Raw genomic sequence first — 15,986 nt, 5'->3', positions numbered from 1 at the left:
AGGGGCTCCTCCCATTCCCCCAGGATGGCCCAGCATCAGGGATGGATTTTTGGGTCTGCGTTGCACACTGGTGTCCCATTTCGTCCTGCCCTTCCATGCAGCCCGGCTTCTCCTCAGGCCGCTACCTCTAGCCACGTTTCCCGACTCAGCTGCTGCCTCTCCCCACGCCAGTCCTTCGGTCCTGTGACACAGGGACAGTGCGGAGCCCGCACCCCCTTCTCCCGCGGGACGCTCCCGGATCCCGCCGGCGACTCTCCGCCCTGCGGGACCGAGCGGGGCCGGGGGGCAGACGGGCTGGCAGGGGGACATCGGAGGGCGGCGACAGCGGTGACAGCACCCCGCTGGTCCGCTGGGATGGAGGGAAGGGGCTTCCCGCTGGAGCAGGCTGGTGGCGGGCAGGCATTCGGGGAACGGGAACAGGTACGGGCCATGGGGCCGTCCTGCAGCGCCGCTGCCCTTCTGGCCTGAGAAAGGCAGGGAATATGAAAAAAAATAATAAAAAAAAAAAAAATTAAAAGTGGGAAAATGAGAGAGGCACGAACTGAGGAGGAAGACGACGAATGGGACCTGACCTTCACTGCCATCCTTCTGACTCCCCTGTGCCTCCAAATATTTTACGATCAAGGGAGGGGCAATTCCCGACGTCCCACTGGAATAGCCACTCTCCCCTAGCCCTTCCTCCAACAGCTCTGGATCCGCCCCCTCGTGTTGCTTTCACTGACTTCATTTTGCTGCATCTCTAACAACTCCGCTGGGCTTGAGGAGGCACTAGATGAGCTCCAAGACACAATCTCAGTCCTGGAGCCAAGGAGCAAGCTAGGAAATGACCCCATCCCCTTACCTCATACAGCAATGAAAGACAGAAACCTTGGAGGGAAAAGCCGTGTCCCCTAAGGCTCATCCTAGTAGCTTGGTAACCCTCATTTGTTCTCAACAAATTGCAAACTAGAAATAAAATGCTATACTACCTTTTACACAACCAAACATACGTAGCAGTATGTTTGGGCAACAATTTTCCTCACACCTTGGTTTGGTGTTTGTCTTTCTCTGTGCCTCTGTGTTGTCATTTGAGTCTGTTACTGCTTAACTGGGTAACTAAAACATCCTGAAGACCCTGTGAGCTTTGAACACATTTATGTGGAAATTTTCATTGATGCCAAATGTTTTGGCCTACCAGTGTGTTGATGTACCACCACCTCCCACAGAGCACAGGATCCACAGCCAGTCCTGGGCGGGGTTTCTGCTGATTGCTTTTGAGCTTTAAATCCTTCTTTCAAACTGGAAGACTACATCCTCCCCCAGCTGCTCGGTGCGGGGAGACCCCTTGTGCTAGCAGAACCCCTCCATTTGGAGAGCTTGGTGCGGATGGCGGCGATGCTGCTGGTGATGAATTGCTGGCTGGGAAGCTGTTCAGCATTTCACATACCAGACAAGCCGCAGAGAAATAGCTGGAGGTATCCTGCTGCTCTTGCTCGCGGTGGACACCGGAGGGAGCCGCAGGCCACCGGCATGCGAATGCCCCTTTTTTCTTTTGCAGTCCAAGGACATTCTTCAAGAGATGTGGCTCTGCGTCTGCAGGTCTTCATCTGGCATGAAGGGTCTCCTCTTAGCTCTCCTGTTTTTCTGTCTGCTGGATCAGCAACTGTTTAACTTGTTTTTCGGTTGTTTTTTTTTTTTTTTTTTTTTGTGATAGAAAATAATCTTGATTTCTTCTCCCCCTCCTTGACCCATGATATTAACAAAGATTGCCGGACACCCTTCATGGCTGGGAGATATGAACAGTTAACATCCTCTGCACGTTCCCTTCTCACTCACGTTGCTGTTTTCGGCTTTGCACGCTGCTGTCCTCCATCACAGGGTATCTTGGGGGACAACTACAGCTGATGACTCAAGGTAAAGCACTCTTTCTTCTAAAAGTTCAGGTGTCAGTGCCACAGTATGGTGTGAAGAACTATGCCGCAGTAAATGGCATGGGTGACTCATAAAGGAAACACTTCCATACAAAAATTCCCTCAAGTGTTGATCCCAGTGCCTCTAGGTGTTTACCCAAGATCAGAAGCAGCGGCAGTGATTCAGCAAAAACTTATCTTCCTTTCCAGTTGGTACTGATCCCATTATGTTATCTGGGATGCTGTGGTGATGGTAGCATATTTTGGATGAGATACAAAATCAGCCTTCCTGGAAATGAAAATCTCCTGGTGCATTTCACCCTGGAGACTACTGCGTCTAAACAGACAGTTAAGTGATCCTGAGCCATGCTATTTGCAAAGGTCTTGGACACCTTTACCTCTCCTCATTGTTTCCCTAGTCTTCACATATCCTCATGGTGACAGGGCATTAAGTTACATCTGAGTGATAAGAAATTAATGAACTGCTGTGAGATCTGTGAATGCATCATGTCAATAATGCAGCTCTACTAGTCAGTGAATTGGGACTGAAACGAATTTTCTTGGGATCCCCACTGCTGATGGGGTCCTTTAATACCTGAGGTCTGACACCATCCTGCAGTTGTTCCACTGGTGTTGCTGAGGTCGTCAGTGGGAAAGGACATGAGTTCAAGTCCTGATCCATTTATCCCAAATTTTGGGAGCTTCACACCCTCATCACATTGTAGAAGAGCGAACACTGCCTAGTACAGGAGCCTAGACACACAATTCATCTCCTTTTTACTCAGCCATGCTTTCTGTTGTCCCATCTACAAAAATAAGAAATTCTTCACCCCTTTATTTCCAAATCAATGAGGCAGTGCTTAGAGGGCAGGCAGCCTTGCAGTCACAAAATACACTAAGGTAGTCCATGAAACTCTAATTAATGTTGGCCCAGCTCCTTCAAATCAGTTCAGCATTGTGAAGAACTGAGCACAAAAAGAGGAAATCAGTGAGCTCTTCGCTGTTTGCTTGGTGATTCAGCTGTGTGCTTTAGGCTCCTCATGGCTGGGGTGGCTATGGTGAGTTGTCAGGGCCTTCCTTCTTCACTTGGTATGCTTTGGGGTTTCCTTCTCTGCTCTTTCTGTAGTTCTTGCTATCACAAACATCCTTATTTTCTGATCCTTTGTACTGTCTCAGGGTTGATTCTTCCTGGTTGTTTCACCTGTTCCTCCTGTTTCTCCAAGGATCGGAGCTCAAATACAGCTTTTCTCAGGGAACTTCTTCCAAAACTATTCTCTCAGGGGGTGCATAACACTTTAAGCTTAACAAATATATAAATCCCTCTTGCATGCCCAGTTATGTGTGTCCATACAGACCCTGGAACACAGAGAAACACCGTATTTAATTCAACTGGTGCAAGATTTCATGCAGATGAGGCTGCAGACACAGGTAAAACACCAGCAAGGACACGATGGATTCCCCCTCCCCTTCTCCCATATCTTCTAGACATCACAACCCCTGGAGCAAAGCCAGCAGGATTAATCCTCCTGTTGCAGCACAGCGATTGTGCACTGGAGCAGTAACCAGAGCTGGCTGAAGAAGTCACTGCGGGGAAGCAGAGCTGTGTCTTACACCTACACAGAGAGGTGAACCAGAGCTGCTCCAGCACAGATCAAGTCACAGTTTAGCTTTCCAAACAATACTCTTGAAGTCCAGACTCTTGTACCATTTTATTGTCTTTTAGTAGTTCTCCATGGTGCGAGAGATTTTAGTGTTTTTGCCTACCCTAATAGTCTAAACCCAGCAAAACTATATTAATTATATTTAAAAATAGGATACCCTGTAGGTTTCTAAACACCGTTGAAGGGGGCAAAAGCGGCAATTTTAAAAGCCAATTGCTTTAAATTCTGTAACATTTATAAAAGATCTGTTGTCAAAACCTCTTTTAAAACTGGCTGCACCCACAATATGGAAACTGTTGAAATCCTTCTCAGTGTCAGCATTGACAGCACTCACCCTGCTTCTGAAAGGATTTAAGAAACAAATCGTACTGAGTAGAAGAAATACAAGTGATGTTACATGTTAGAAGAAAGCTTGATAAGATTTCACATTGTGCGGAAATTAGGAAGCACCACTTTCAGGTTTGCATCCCTCCATTTCCTCTACCTTCACAGGGACTGTAAAGTCTGACTTAGATAGTCATTTATGTTTTATTCTATAGTTGACATTACGGGAATCTGAACAAATATTTTGGGCATAACTGCAACTGCATTGATATAAATCACTGTGTCACCTGTAGGTACTGCTGACTTCAACCAGATCAATTGAATTTTCTTCAGACCTTCCCCATGTAGAATCACTATTCTAACTTGATGGCAGACTGAAACCAAGGCAAGCAATGTTGATGCAAATCTGTTCTAATGTGAAATGTATACATGTAAAGGGCCTGCACTGCTTTAGCTCACTGTAGTTTTCAAGATATGAAAACAGCAACAAATGTAGACCATTCTGTATCAACATCAACAGCACCTTCACAAGATGCCTGTAAAAGGGCAACACTGGTAGCTGAAAAATCTTATTTGGTACTATTCCAATAATTTCTTGCCTCTGTCCTTCAATGCAGCTGCCCTGATACATATACTTTTATGAAAAGGATTTCAACTATTCACCCATTAAGTTCTTGTTCTTAGAATTAAAAAAACCACTGGAATTTTATTTGCATGCAGCTGTATAGGATATTTGCATTCAAATCAAAGCCCACTGGTTTTGCTTGTTAAAATATCTAAATGTTATTTCGTCACATCAACCTAAGCTCTTCAGCAAGGCTCCTTTGGTTACACATTGTACACTCCTCTTGGGGTATACATAGCATGCCTGCCATCTCAGTTTCTCTCCGATTTCATTCTTGGGGATTTTTTGCTATGTTTTCTTTTCCCTGCATCTAATATTTTTTCTTCCCCTATTTCTGCATTTATGCCTCTGTTTCTGTATATGCCTTTTTGTTTCTTTCTTTCCTTCTCTCCTTTTTATTCTTTTTCCCTCCCCCCAATGCTCTGTCTCCCGGTTTTTCTATCGGAACAAGCTTTTCTGACTCCGCTGTTCTCTCTGTCTCCTTGGTTTCCTTTCAGTCGCCCTCACTGGAATGTTGGCAGAAACATATTTTTCTTTGAAAACAAAGAGACTAAATAAGTAAATGAATAAATAAAATAGCTGGAAGCAGATGGGAGGTCTCAATTCCAGGAGGGTCTGCATTCTGCGAGTTTTTCTCACTTCCTAGCAAAGGAGGAGACAGTTGTACTCCCTGCCCACCCACCCCCAGCCTCACAGGGAGCCAGGCTTCCCCCTCCCCTGGCGTGAGGACCTTGCTGGGAGTGATGGATTGCACTGCAGTGAGGGCTGGGAAGCACTGCAGGGAGAGGAGGGGGAGGGATGGGGAAGGAAGGGAGGCAGGGAAGGAGGGAGGAGACACGCTGCCAGCGTCAGGCCAGGAAGGATGTAACGGGGCTGATGAGGAGAGAGGAAGGGGGATTGGAAAAGGAGGATGGGGAGGGCATGGCTGGGAGAGCGTGCCTTTCTGCAGGCAGCACGGCTCCGATCAGACTGGCGAGCCCAGGAATGATGGAGGCACCAGGCAGTGGGGAGACTGGGCAGCGGGGGAGACGGGCGGGGAAAATGGAAATGACATAGGGAAAGGGAGGAGGAGAGAAAGTCAGAGCTAGAGAAAGTCAGGGTTGTACAGCAACGACAAAAGGACACAATTCTGGCAATCTGGATTTCTTTGGAGCTGTAACAGAGGAGGCAGTGTTGATGTAGAAACACTCAAAAGGTCAAACAAAGCATGCTGCAAACTACTGAAATGGGCTTTCATTGTACTCCGAAGGGTGCTAACAGCATGACCTTTGGGCAGTAGCGAGGTACATCTGTGCGGTCAAAGCTACTGGTGATGGCGAGCTTGCAGCGTCTGGCTGCAGCAGCTTCATTGCCCTGTGGATTTTGGCAAGGGGGACGCGTCCTTTTTTGCCTGGGCACTGTGAGGAATGCAGATGACCTCCTCCCCACTGAACCAATTGCAAGTGCTGAAACATCAGTTGTCATTGTTTGTTGCCTTTCACGCTTCTCTTCATTGTTTTTTTCTTTTTTTTAAATATACATTTCTCCATCTGTTTCTCATTCATTGCCCAGATTTTTTCTCCATCTCTCCGTTTCCATCCAGCCTCCTTTCTCCATTGTTAACATCCTTTTTTCTCAATTCTCCTCCACCGTTATTTTCAACCCTCCCTTCCTCTCCCTTTCCGTTTCGCGGACCTCCCGCTGCCCACTCCCAGGCGCAGCGCTGGGAAGGGGCTCGGCGGGCGCCCGGCGGCGGGAGCCGGGGGCTCGGGGAGGATGGAGTGCGGGCCGGGCGTGCTGGAAACCATGCGAGCAGCCTGCAGGACGCTGTCCCGCCCCTGCAACTTCGCAGAGAGACCCTCCCCCCCTCCCGCCATCCCCTCATCCCCCTCTGGCTATAGCTGCCTCTCCGCCCCCCATCGCAGTGCACCAGCTGCGGTTTGCAGCTACACTGACCTAGTTCTGGCCTCCCTGTGAGGCACCTCTGTCCCCCTCCTCCCTTAGCACCTGGCGCAGGAGAAGGGAAGGGGAAGGGTCCCCTGGCACCGCAGGGAGCCTCCTGAGCACTGCTCCCATCATGGCGCCGGACCCTGCGAGGGGAGAGCAGAATTGGAGATGCAGGCGCCCGCCCCCTAATCAGCTCCATCGGCTCAAGGCGGGCAAGCGGAGCTGGGTGTGTAAGCACTCTTGCTAGCGGCGAGAGGGGGCATCAGTTAGATGAAGAACAGGTGAAGAAACCGCTCCCCACGGATGAGAGAAGTCTTGATAAAAACCCTAGCTTCTCAGCTCTCATCAGCCCTGGTGACAGAACTGCCGGACATCTGAGGAAAACACTAACACGACTGGGATAAACTCGAGGACATTTAACCTGCTGCCTGAAGCGCTTTAGCTCGCAGGGCAGATGTTTATCACATTTAATGCAGCGAAGTGCCTGCGAGATATAGCCACCCTGTGGTTGCATCAGATCCTTCCCAACAGGCACTGAAATCCAAAGTCATCGCTGCAATAGCATTCATCAAACGACAGTGGAGAAGGAGACAGAAAAGGGCAAAACGGGAGTCAAAAAAGAGGTAAAGGAGCAGGAAACAAAGGCAGGCAGGAACTTTCTCAAGATGGTAGAGAAAAAATGCAGACTGAGAAAAACAGCTGGAAAAGGGGCCAGGCAGACGACAGGGAGTGGGAGAAGAGAGATACAGAGAAAATGAAGTGTTTTCCTTTCAAATGAGTGCATCGAAAGCACATTCATCCTTCTGTCCAGCTCTTCACTACTGTTCTGTTTCCTTGCAGCAGAACTGCAGCTCGGCTGGGAGAAATGCACTCCTGTCTTGTGGAACTGGGAGCTGCTGGTTATATACCAGTCTTTGAAACTTACCAGCTGCTATTCATTCATCCCTTTGTTTCTGGCTGCAACTCTGCCCGCCTGGGCTTCTTTGTGTCTCTCAGTCCTCAAACTGTGCCCAGAATAAGGATAACAGAAGCCTCTGACCTTCTCCAAAGTTACCTATTCAATGAGATGCATGCACTCCTCCCTTACGTCCCCAAACGGTTGCTGTCTGGCAAGAAAGGTCTCTCAATGCCCCTGCAAGCCCTTTTCTTCTGTCAAGATTGTACCCTGAGCCTGAGCCTCGTCTCAAATGCTGGGAAGAAGGGGGTTCCCACTCCTTCTATTCCACCACCTGCACACACCACTGTTATTTTGTCACAGTATTTACAGCGAAATAATTATTTCCCCCGCGGTAGCCTGCTGGCTCGCTTCCCACTCCCTGGCATAGGAAACGGGCAGTCGCCCCCTCCCCCTGCCAGCGCGTTCGGCACTGGCCGCTGCTCCAGCCCAGGAGCGCTCTCCATCCCAGCAGGGATTCAGGGCACCCTGAACGGGCTCCACGGACAGCATCCCCCGTGCTTCCCTGCCCCTCTGCCGCCACGCCGCTCCCCCGTCCCGGGCCACTCCCGAGCCCGGCCGCCGCTGCCGCTGGCGGGACGGCGGCGCTGGCAGCCAGCCCGGCGGCAGAGACCAGCCGGCTGTCACGGGCAGGGCTGGTCGCCCCGCCACCGCCACCGCCACCGCCACCGCCACCGCCACCGCCACCGCCACCGCCACCGCCACCGCCACCGCCACGGCCGCCACCGCCGTCCGCAGCGCCCCGCCCGCCCGGCCGCGGCCGCGCACGGGCGAGGAGGATGCGGATGCGCGCTCCGGGTGCGGATGGGCAGCGGAGGCAAGGCTTGGGCTGGACCCTCCGGTGCCGGAGCCGCAGCCTCCCCGGCCCGACCCCTCTGCTGCCGCTCGGTGTGTCCGTGTCGGCAGCAGCAGCGGGCAGTCCCCACCCGAACGCGGCGGGCAGAGGAGCAGCTCGGCACTTGGTGCTACGCGCAGCTAAACGTGGGGAAAAGGGCCGCCCCCGGCATGGGAAGCCCTTGTGTGTAGGGCAAGGGACAGTGTTTATTCAGAGATATCGGTGGGTTCGGTGTGCTGAAGCACGTGGAGCCGGGCACATGGGCGACAGACCCACCTGCAAGCTGGGCTGTCACATTCTAGAGGGCATGGTGTGGGATTGAGTTCAGTGAAACCTGGAACCTTCTGCAGACCCCCTTAGCTGGGATTCCTTTGTGTTAGTAGTAGTTTCTTCATTTTCTGCTATCTCACAGTAGTTTATTCAGAACAGGAATTAGAGTAACAGCAGAACCAATGAGAAGCTGAGGTTGTATGAAAGTAAAGATGATTTTGCACCATTTGGCAGAGTCCTCATTTTGCATGGTATGAAAAAAGAATGATACGGCCATTTTTTCTGTTGAAACACAGTCCAGAAGCTGTTTCCCTTCACTGGACCATCTGTGTTCATATGTGAACCCAAGCATTCATGCATGAACACAGGCATTTACCTTGTTTTATAAATTTTTTTAGAAAATATTATTATTCAGTCATCCAAGCAGGAAGCAGAAACATTGCTATGATACTTAGCTGACCAAATGAGTAGCTACTGAAGACACAGGGGAGCACACAGTCAGCTCACAGGAAAATGAGTATAAATAATTAGGCTTAGCAACATTTGCAAGCTGGACTTTCCATCATTGTTCCATCACAAGGTCATATACCCAACCAGAGACAGTATATGAAACTTTACAATGTGAATAATGGGATAATGTCCTGCAGATTTTGGCTTCAGGACTAAACAGCTGGTTTGCAGTTGTAGTGAACTCAGTGACAAAAGATGTTTCATGGAATCAACCGTGAAATCAGATTTTGCATACATTAAGGCTTTGGACCAGTCCTTACATGATGCATTACAGAGTGCATGGGAAAAATCTCAAAAGAAAGGTGCCAGGATTCGTTAGTGTTCAGAGGCATCCATTCCTTGTTGATACTACAATTACAATTCTTCCCTAAAGGGTGAAGCTTGGTACTTAGGACCACTGACACTGAGGGCACTGTCCAATACTGATGTTGTGCTATAAAATAATAAGAATTTTGTCCTGAGAATAGATTTATGGATAAAAGGAGAGACTATGCCTTCACAGGGGAAAAAAAAAAAAAACAGAAAAAAGAAAAAAGGTTTTGTATGATTCTTGGGAACTATAACATCTACATGCAACTCAGTTGCAATCACAACTCTTTAAAAAAAAGAACTCTTCTTTTTTTGGATGTGCCTACTGCTGCAGAAGCTTTTAGGCACTCTTCTGTGCCTAAAAGCTTCTGCAACAGTAGGCACATCCCAGGTGGGCACATGCTGAGTAATAAATTGACCCTTTCTCCTGCTCTACCTTTCCAAAAAAGGGCAAAATACTCTCATGACTCTTTCCAAACTCACTTAAGTTTCTAGATTATGGAAAATTGTTCTAGAGATATACGTTATCCAACCTATGTCAAAGTGCAACATACTACAATTCCAGCAGCAAAACGAACAGTGATAAAAAGGATACAAGGCTACATTTTGCATGTGAGAGAGCTATGAAGGTAAGTGGTAGTTGGAATAAATTGTTACTGATAATCATATAACCCAGCTGAAGTATCCCAAATGGTTTGAGATCAAATATCTTACTGTTACCATGACAAGTGTTTTTCCTGTGCTTGTAGAATGACTTCCTCTCAGATGTCTTATAACCAAACATGCATTTGTATGGCCAAAAATCTACATTCCTGAATTCCCCAGCTGTGCAATTCTCCTCTTTCCACAAACTGCTAACCGTGTTAGCAGAGGCACCTGCCTTACCACTTGGCTCCTTATTGAAATATAAAAGAAAAAAAAATCTGCTATTACTGTGTCACTGTAGTTATAGTTACATAAATCCTAATGCAGACATTTTTCTTTCCTCTTTGCTTTATGCTGTCTTAAAACCACCATGCATGAATCCAGAAGAATTCTTACTCTGAAATATGTGTGCATGCTGGGCAATGCAGTTGTTGCTCAATCTTCAGCAGAGCAGTGATACCACAGTAGCTCTTTGTTAGCAAATTCTCTATGTAAACAAACCCCGTGCACCTCACAGCCTGAAGTTACAGCTTTTGAAAGTGTGAACTTCGTGAACATGGGAACTTTATTCTAGAAGGCTTTAGAGTGTAGTAATTCTGTCAAATAAGGTAATATTTTGTCACTGTCAAAACAACAAAAATACTGTCTAGCATTTTGGTGTTCTTTATCTATATCCATTATCTATTACTAGTTTACCCTGCTGCTACTTGCCTATGGTTGCCTCCTGCTCTCAAGTTGTACTTTCAAGTTGGCATTTAAGTGAGTGATAGAGTGTTTTTCCCTAAACTGTTGCACAGAGTCAGAAGAAGGGGAACCTGGAATTTGGAAGTGGTCTCTGGCTTGAAGCTGTGAGAAAGCAGAAGTCTTGGCAAGCAACCCAAGCAGACAGTAGAGCATTGGATGGTGTCTGGTAAATAGGGATTTTAGCCTCTGACATCATCTGTGAGGTAGCCTTGCCTCATACTCAGTAAGCAAATAGTTTTCAGAAGAGCTGCCTGAATCACATGTGAAGTTTGGGAACTAGGACCCAGATGTTTGCAGAATAAAATTAACAGTCTGTCATTCAGTTGAGAGAATTAAGATGAGTAGGACAGCACCACCACTGAAGAGGCAGAAGAAAGCAGGTTGAATGGGAACATTTGCGGCAGGATGGGTATTTGGGAATGACCAGTGGCTATATCTCATATTTGAAAGGATGGGATTGCAACAGGTTAATGAGGAACACACATGGTGCTCCCCTGGTGTGCAGTGTGTGTGTTGTGTCTGGAGGTTCTGAAAGTTGGGTGAAGGAGAAATTCACACAGGAAAACATGAAATATCCAGCTGATACAATATAGTGAATGAAGAGGGTGTGGTACTGAGGAAACAGAGTAGGTGTGCCACAGAAACTGATCAACAAGGTATGTAGGTTGATAAAGGGGTTGTGTCATATTTGTTTGCTGCCAGCAGTTATTATTTTAGAGAAGTGACAGCAGTAAGGGGTGGTGCAGCTCTGGCTGCATGCTGGGTATGTCAGGCACATGATGGTGTACGGCATGTGGCACGTGGGACATGTCAAAGGACATAGGACAAGAGGACACAGGCTTAAACTGTGCCAGGGGAGGTTTAGGTTGGACATTGGGAAGAATTTCTTCAATGAGAATGTGATTAGATATTGGAAAGAGCTGCCCAGGGAGGTGGTGGAGTCACTGTTCGTGGAGGTGTTTAAGGAAAGACTGGGTGTGGCACTTAGTGCCACGGTCTACTGCCATGGTGGTGTTCAGTCCTATGTTGAACTCAGTGAAGGCAGAGGTCTTTTCCAACCGAATTGATTCTGTGGTTCTGTTACACTTTTACCTGTCACATGAAGTACAAGGGTTCTGGCTTTGCACACCACGTGCCAACAGCAGCAGTGACAAGCACAACAGGTGTTGTACGTTTTGCTGCACTGCCCGATGGCACAGCTGCTGGGGCCGGTCACCTGTGGCAGTGGCCTGGCATCTGCACCCTGGAGTGGGCAGTCAGGGGTGGAAGGTGGGGCTGCAGGAGAAGCCAGGTGGGCATGGCAGGACCTGGGCTGGGGTCTGCCACGGCAGTGGGAGGTGGACCAAAGCCCAGTCTGGGGTGGGGGAGAAGAGCAGGAGTGGGTGTGAGGAAGAAGAGCACGAGAAAGAACATTGTCAGCAGGTTGTGGAGCGTGATCCTGCCCCTCAGCCTCAGTGAGGCTGCATTTAGAGTGCACTGCCCAGTCTGGGTTCCCCAGTAAGGAGACACATGAAGCTCCTGGAGCAGGTGCATTGGAGGGGAATGAGGATGACTGTGGGACTGGAGCATCTCTTATGAGGAAAGGCTGAGGGAGTTTGGCCTGTTCAGCTTCGAGGGGAACCTTAATGTCTGTAAGCAGTTAAAGTGGGATGCCAAGGCGATGGAGCCAGACTCTGCTTGATGATACCAACCATTAGGACATGAGGCAATGGGCAGAAACTGATGTTCTCATAGTTCCAGATGAATATGAGGGAGAACTTTGCTGTGCGAGTCACTGAGCACTGGAACAGATTCCCCGGAGAGGTTGTGGAGTCTCCCTCACTGGAGATATCTGAGAACTGTCTGGATGCAATGCTGGGCCATGTGCTCTAGGATGGCCGGCTGGAGCAGCGAGGTTGGACCAGATGACCCACTGTGGTTCCTTCCAACCGGACCCATTCTGCGGGAGGCCTCAGCTGTTAGACAGGGGCGACCTCAGCCCGCGGGTGGTGCCGCCGCTCACGAGCAGCGGTTCGGTTCGGTTCGTTCCGGTCCGGTTCGGCACTTTTCGGCTCGTTCCGGTCCGGTTCGGCTCGTTCCGGCCCGGTTCGGCTCGGTCCGGTCCGACGCACGCCGGCGCCGCCCTCGCGCGCTGCCCCGCGCGTGCCCCGCGCCCGGCCCGGCCGTTACGGCACCGCCGCCGCTTCGCTGTGAGGCGGCGGGAGCGAGCGCGGGAGGCGGCGGCGGCGGGCGGGGGGCTCGGTGCAGGGAACAGCCGCGGCCTCCTCGCCTCAGCCGCGGGGAGGAGGGACACCGCGGAGGGGGGAAGGCGGGGTGGCGGCGGTGGTGGGGGGGACGAGCAGAGCGTCGCGTCGCTCGCTTCCCTCTAGGACCGCGCCGCCGGCGGGGAGGAAGGGGCGCGTCTCCCCGGAGCCTTCGTCGCCCCGCGCCCTCTCTTGCCAGGCCCGGTGCCGGAGGGGGTGGGGGCGGGCGCCCCGCGGGTCCCCTCAGGCTCGGCGGTGCCCGGGGCGGGTGAGATGTCGGGCTGAGCGGGCGCGAGCCCGCGGGGGTGGGGTCCGCCGTGCCCGGGGAGGGGGCGGGCGGGGGGTGGTCGGGACCGTCCCCTCACAGCCGTCCCGCCCCGCCGCGCTGCGCCCATGGTGATTGTGCTGCATCCCCCGCGCGCGGAGCGGGGCGAGCTGCCCGCGCCTCCCCGCCGCGCCCGCCGGGGCGCCCAGGTGGGTGGCGGAGGGGGGGCGGCGGCGGCGGCCGCTCGTTGTGCGGGGAGAGGGCCGGGAGGGGCGGGAGGATCCGCGCCCCCGGTCCGGGACCCGCGTTCCGCGGGCGGGTCGGTGGCGCTGCGAGCGCGGGGTGGGGGCCGCCGCCCCGCGGGCTCGCACGGCCGCCGCGTCCCCGCACAGGTCCGGGGAGATCGGCGGTGGCCGTGGGGGCTGATCCTCACGTCATGGAGCCAGGGGTGTGTGTGGCTGGCGTTGGGTCTGGCAGTAAGATCTTCCCAACTAGGTTTCCTCTCCCTTTTGTTTTCCGGTGTTTAAAAAAGAGCTGGTGGCGCATCGGTGACTTTAGTGCCTGGGATCTTACCAGGTTCTCCGTTTTCCAAGTGTGTCACTGTTAATCTTGGATTGATTCCATCATTTAAGCAAGCATCCTCTAGACATGTTATTTTGGTTTGGGTGATTTTGTTTTTTCTTTTTTTTTTGTCACCGTTTATAAACCGCTGTTTATTTTCTGTGGCAGAGTGTGTTCTAATGCATAGGAATACATGCTCCTGTAATGCATAGGAATACACACTTCTGAACTGAAACGTACTTTTCTTCAGTCTCATCTGAATCCTAAAGGTTGTTCTGGGCGAGAGTTCTAAAGATTTAAAGATTCACAAATAAATAGGAATAGTTTTTGTAGGTTTAGAAACTTAATTTCTTCATATGTTCCCATGTAGGAGTGGATTTATCTATCCATTGAGCACACATTCTTAAGTAAAAGAACAAACTGCTTAGCCTTGTGGGTTTCTTCCCCTTAAAATTGTTTTTTGTGATAGTATATTTGTATAAAATATTTAAAGTTGCACATTTCCCCTAATTATGTTCATGCCTCATTTTCTTTGACTTTGCTTACTGTTTTGAATGGCACCTTTTCTTCCTTAGGGATTTAGTCTATCTTTATTGCATACCTGTATATGTTTATGTCTAATAGGGATGCTTCTTTTTTTTTTCTTTTTCCTCCCTAGGTGTTGGTGACTTCAGTCATTTAAGGGTTTAGTTCTGAGGAAGTAGAGACACAAGGATTGAGTTTCTTTTACATAGAAAGCTACAGCAGCTCTTCACCAGTACTCTTTTTACTCCTTCCCATCTCTCCCTGCTCCGTAGGGGAGAACAATTTGGGAATTATTTTAAACATTCATTTACTCCCCCTTCCCTCCCTCAGAGATCTACCCTGGTCCCAGAGGCATCCGCTAGACAGTGCCTGACAGGACCAGGAGAACGTTATCATCGCTTGCTTGCTTTGGGAGCTTCAGTAGTGCCCTTCCTTCCCTCCTTTGGGGTGTAGTGCAGAGAGGCATCCAGAAGACTTCCTTGCCACCCTTTTTGGTTAGTAGAGGATCCAGCAAAAGGGGTACCTAGCAAGACACGTGACCTCCTTAAGGGAGCCAGAACTGAAGCAGCACTTGGCACGCTGAAGGAAACACCCATCTTTAGTGTCTTTTTCGTCTTCCACTCCTTCCTCACCAAATTTCTGGTAAGTCTCTTCAGCCCATTCATTCACGCAGTGCATGTTTCCCTTCCCCCACTCCAGGCGCTGGGAGAGGCATGCACAGAGGCTGTGGGGTGGGGGAAGGGAGGAGGGAAAACTGGCTGTGTACACACGGATCGGGGAGGAGAAGGGGGTATTGTACCACACTGCGGGGGAACCTGGCACAGGTGGAAAAGAGGCTGATGTGGGAGGAAATAGTGTATTTTATTTGCACACCGGCGTGCGTGCGCACACAGGGACAGTGGAGGGGCGTGAAAAAGCCGAGAGCCTGTTGTTGGAAAAAAATACCAGGACCAAAGTAGAAGGATGGCTGATGCCGCCCAGTATTGGGCTCATGTTGCAGGGAGGAAAGAGAATGGATTATTCGATGGTGATTGGGAAGTGGGGTGTGTGAATGAGGGATCTTGTACTTGCGAGCACGAACACAGAGGAGGAAAGATGGGGGGTGTGGATGTCTGCCTTTCAGAGGCAGCTGTGCCTGGGAGGATTGCTGCTAGCATCTTGAACATCACTCAATGCAAAGGTGGAGACAAGGAGATGAAAGCCATCGTGGGGAGTGCAGTTGCCCATCTGCAGGGGTGGGAATGAATGGGAACAATTAATATATTCCCATATCCTTTGGCTGTTGCAGTCTACAAATCTCAAAGGGAAAAGGAGGTGAATACTGTGATGTGCTTTCAAAGAGGTGTGCTTGGGGTTCACCTGCCTGCAGAGACTTTCCATTCTCCGATGCATGTGTAGAGGGTGGATGATAATGCAGCAGCAGTGGACAGATTGCGCTGCAGCTTTTCAATATATTATATAAAATGCATTTAAAGAAAGATTTTAATTTTTCAGATTCTCCAGCTTTTAAAAATGTGTTCTTTCCAAAGATTCTCAGTTATGTGACAGGGTTAGGAAAACTAGTTTCTGATACGTAAAAGAGGAATTTTTCTTGATGTTGGCCTTAAGCGTCACCATGAAGCAGCATTGTCAGGAATGAGTTGATTTATCTTGGATTTATTTTTCTAAAGATGTCAGTTCTTTATCACCATGTGATGTA

The 15,986-nt window shown here is 49.9% G+C and overlaps 1 protein-coding gene across 8 annotated transcripts in view; it reads left to right on the top strand.

The window, feature by feature from the left end:
• The first annotated feature begins 13,019 nt into the window (after positions 1-13,019).
• The window catches only part of RIMKLB (ribosomal modification protein rimK like family member B), a 50,814-nt gene continuing 47,847 nt past the window's right edge, over positions 13,020-15,986 (top strand). For 7 of the 8 annotated variants that reach the window (XM_085067225.1, XM_085067192.1, XM_085067218.1 and 4 more), the window contains exons 1-2: positions 13,256-13,410; positions 14,421-14,929. The gene's annotated coding sequence lies outside the window, so the exon portion shown is untranslated. Of the gene's footprint in view, positions 13,205-13,255; positions 13,411-14,420; positions 14,930-15,986 lie in introns of those variants that run through there. The other variant, XM_085067175.1, reaches the window with a different exon arrangement.

Source organism: Lichenostomus cassidix, chromosome 1 (assembly GCF_008360975.1).
Source record: "Lichenostomus cassidix isolate B80296 chromosome 1, HeHo_3.0, whole genome shotgun sequence".
NCBI lineage: Eukaryota > Metazoa > Chordata > Aves > Passeriformes > Meliphagidae > Lichenostomus > Lichenostomus cassidix.
This window is presented reverse-complemented; position numbering and strand designations above follow the sequence as displayed.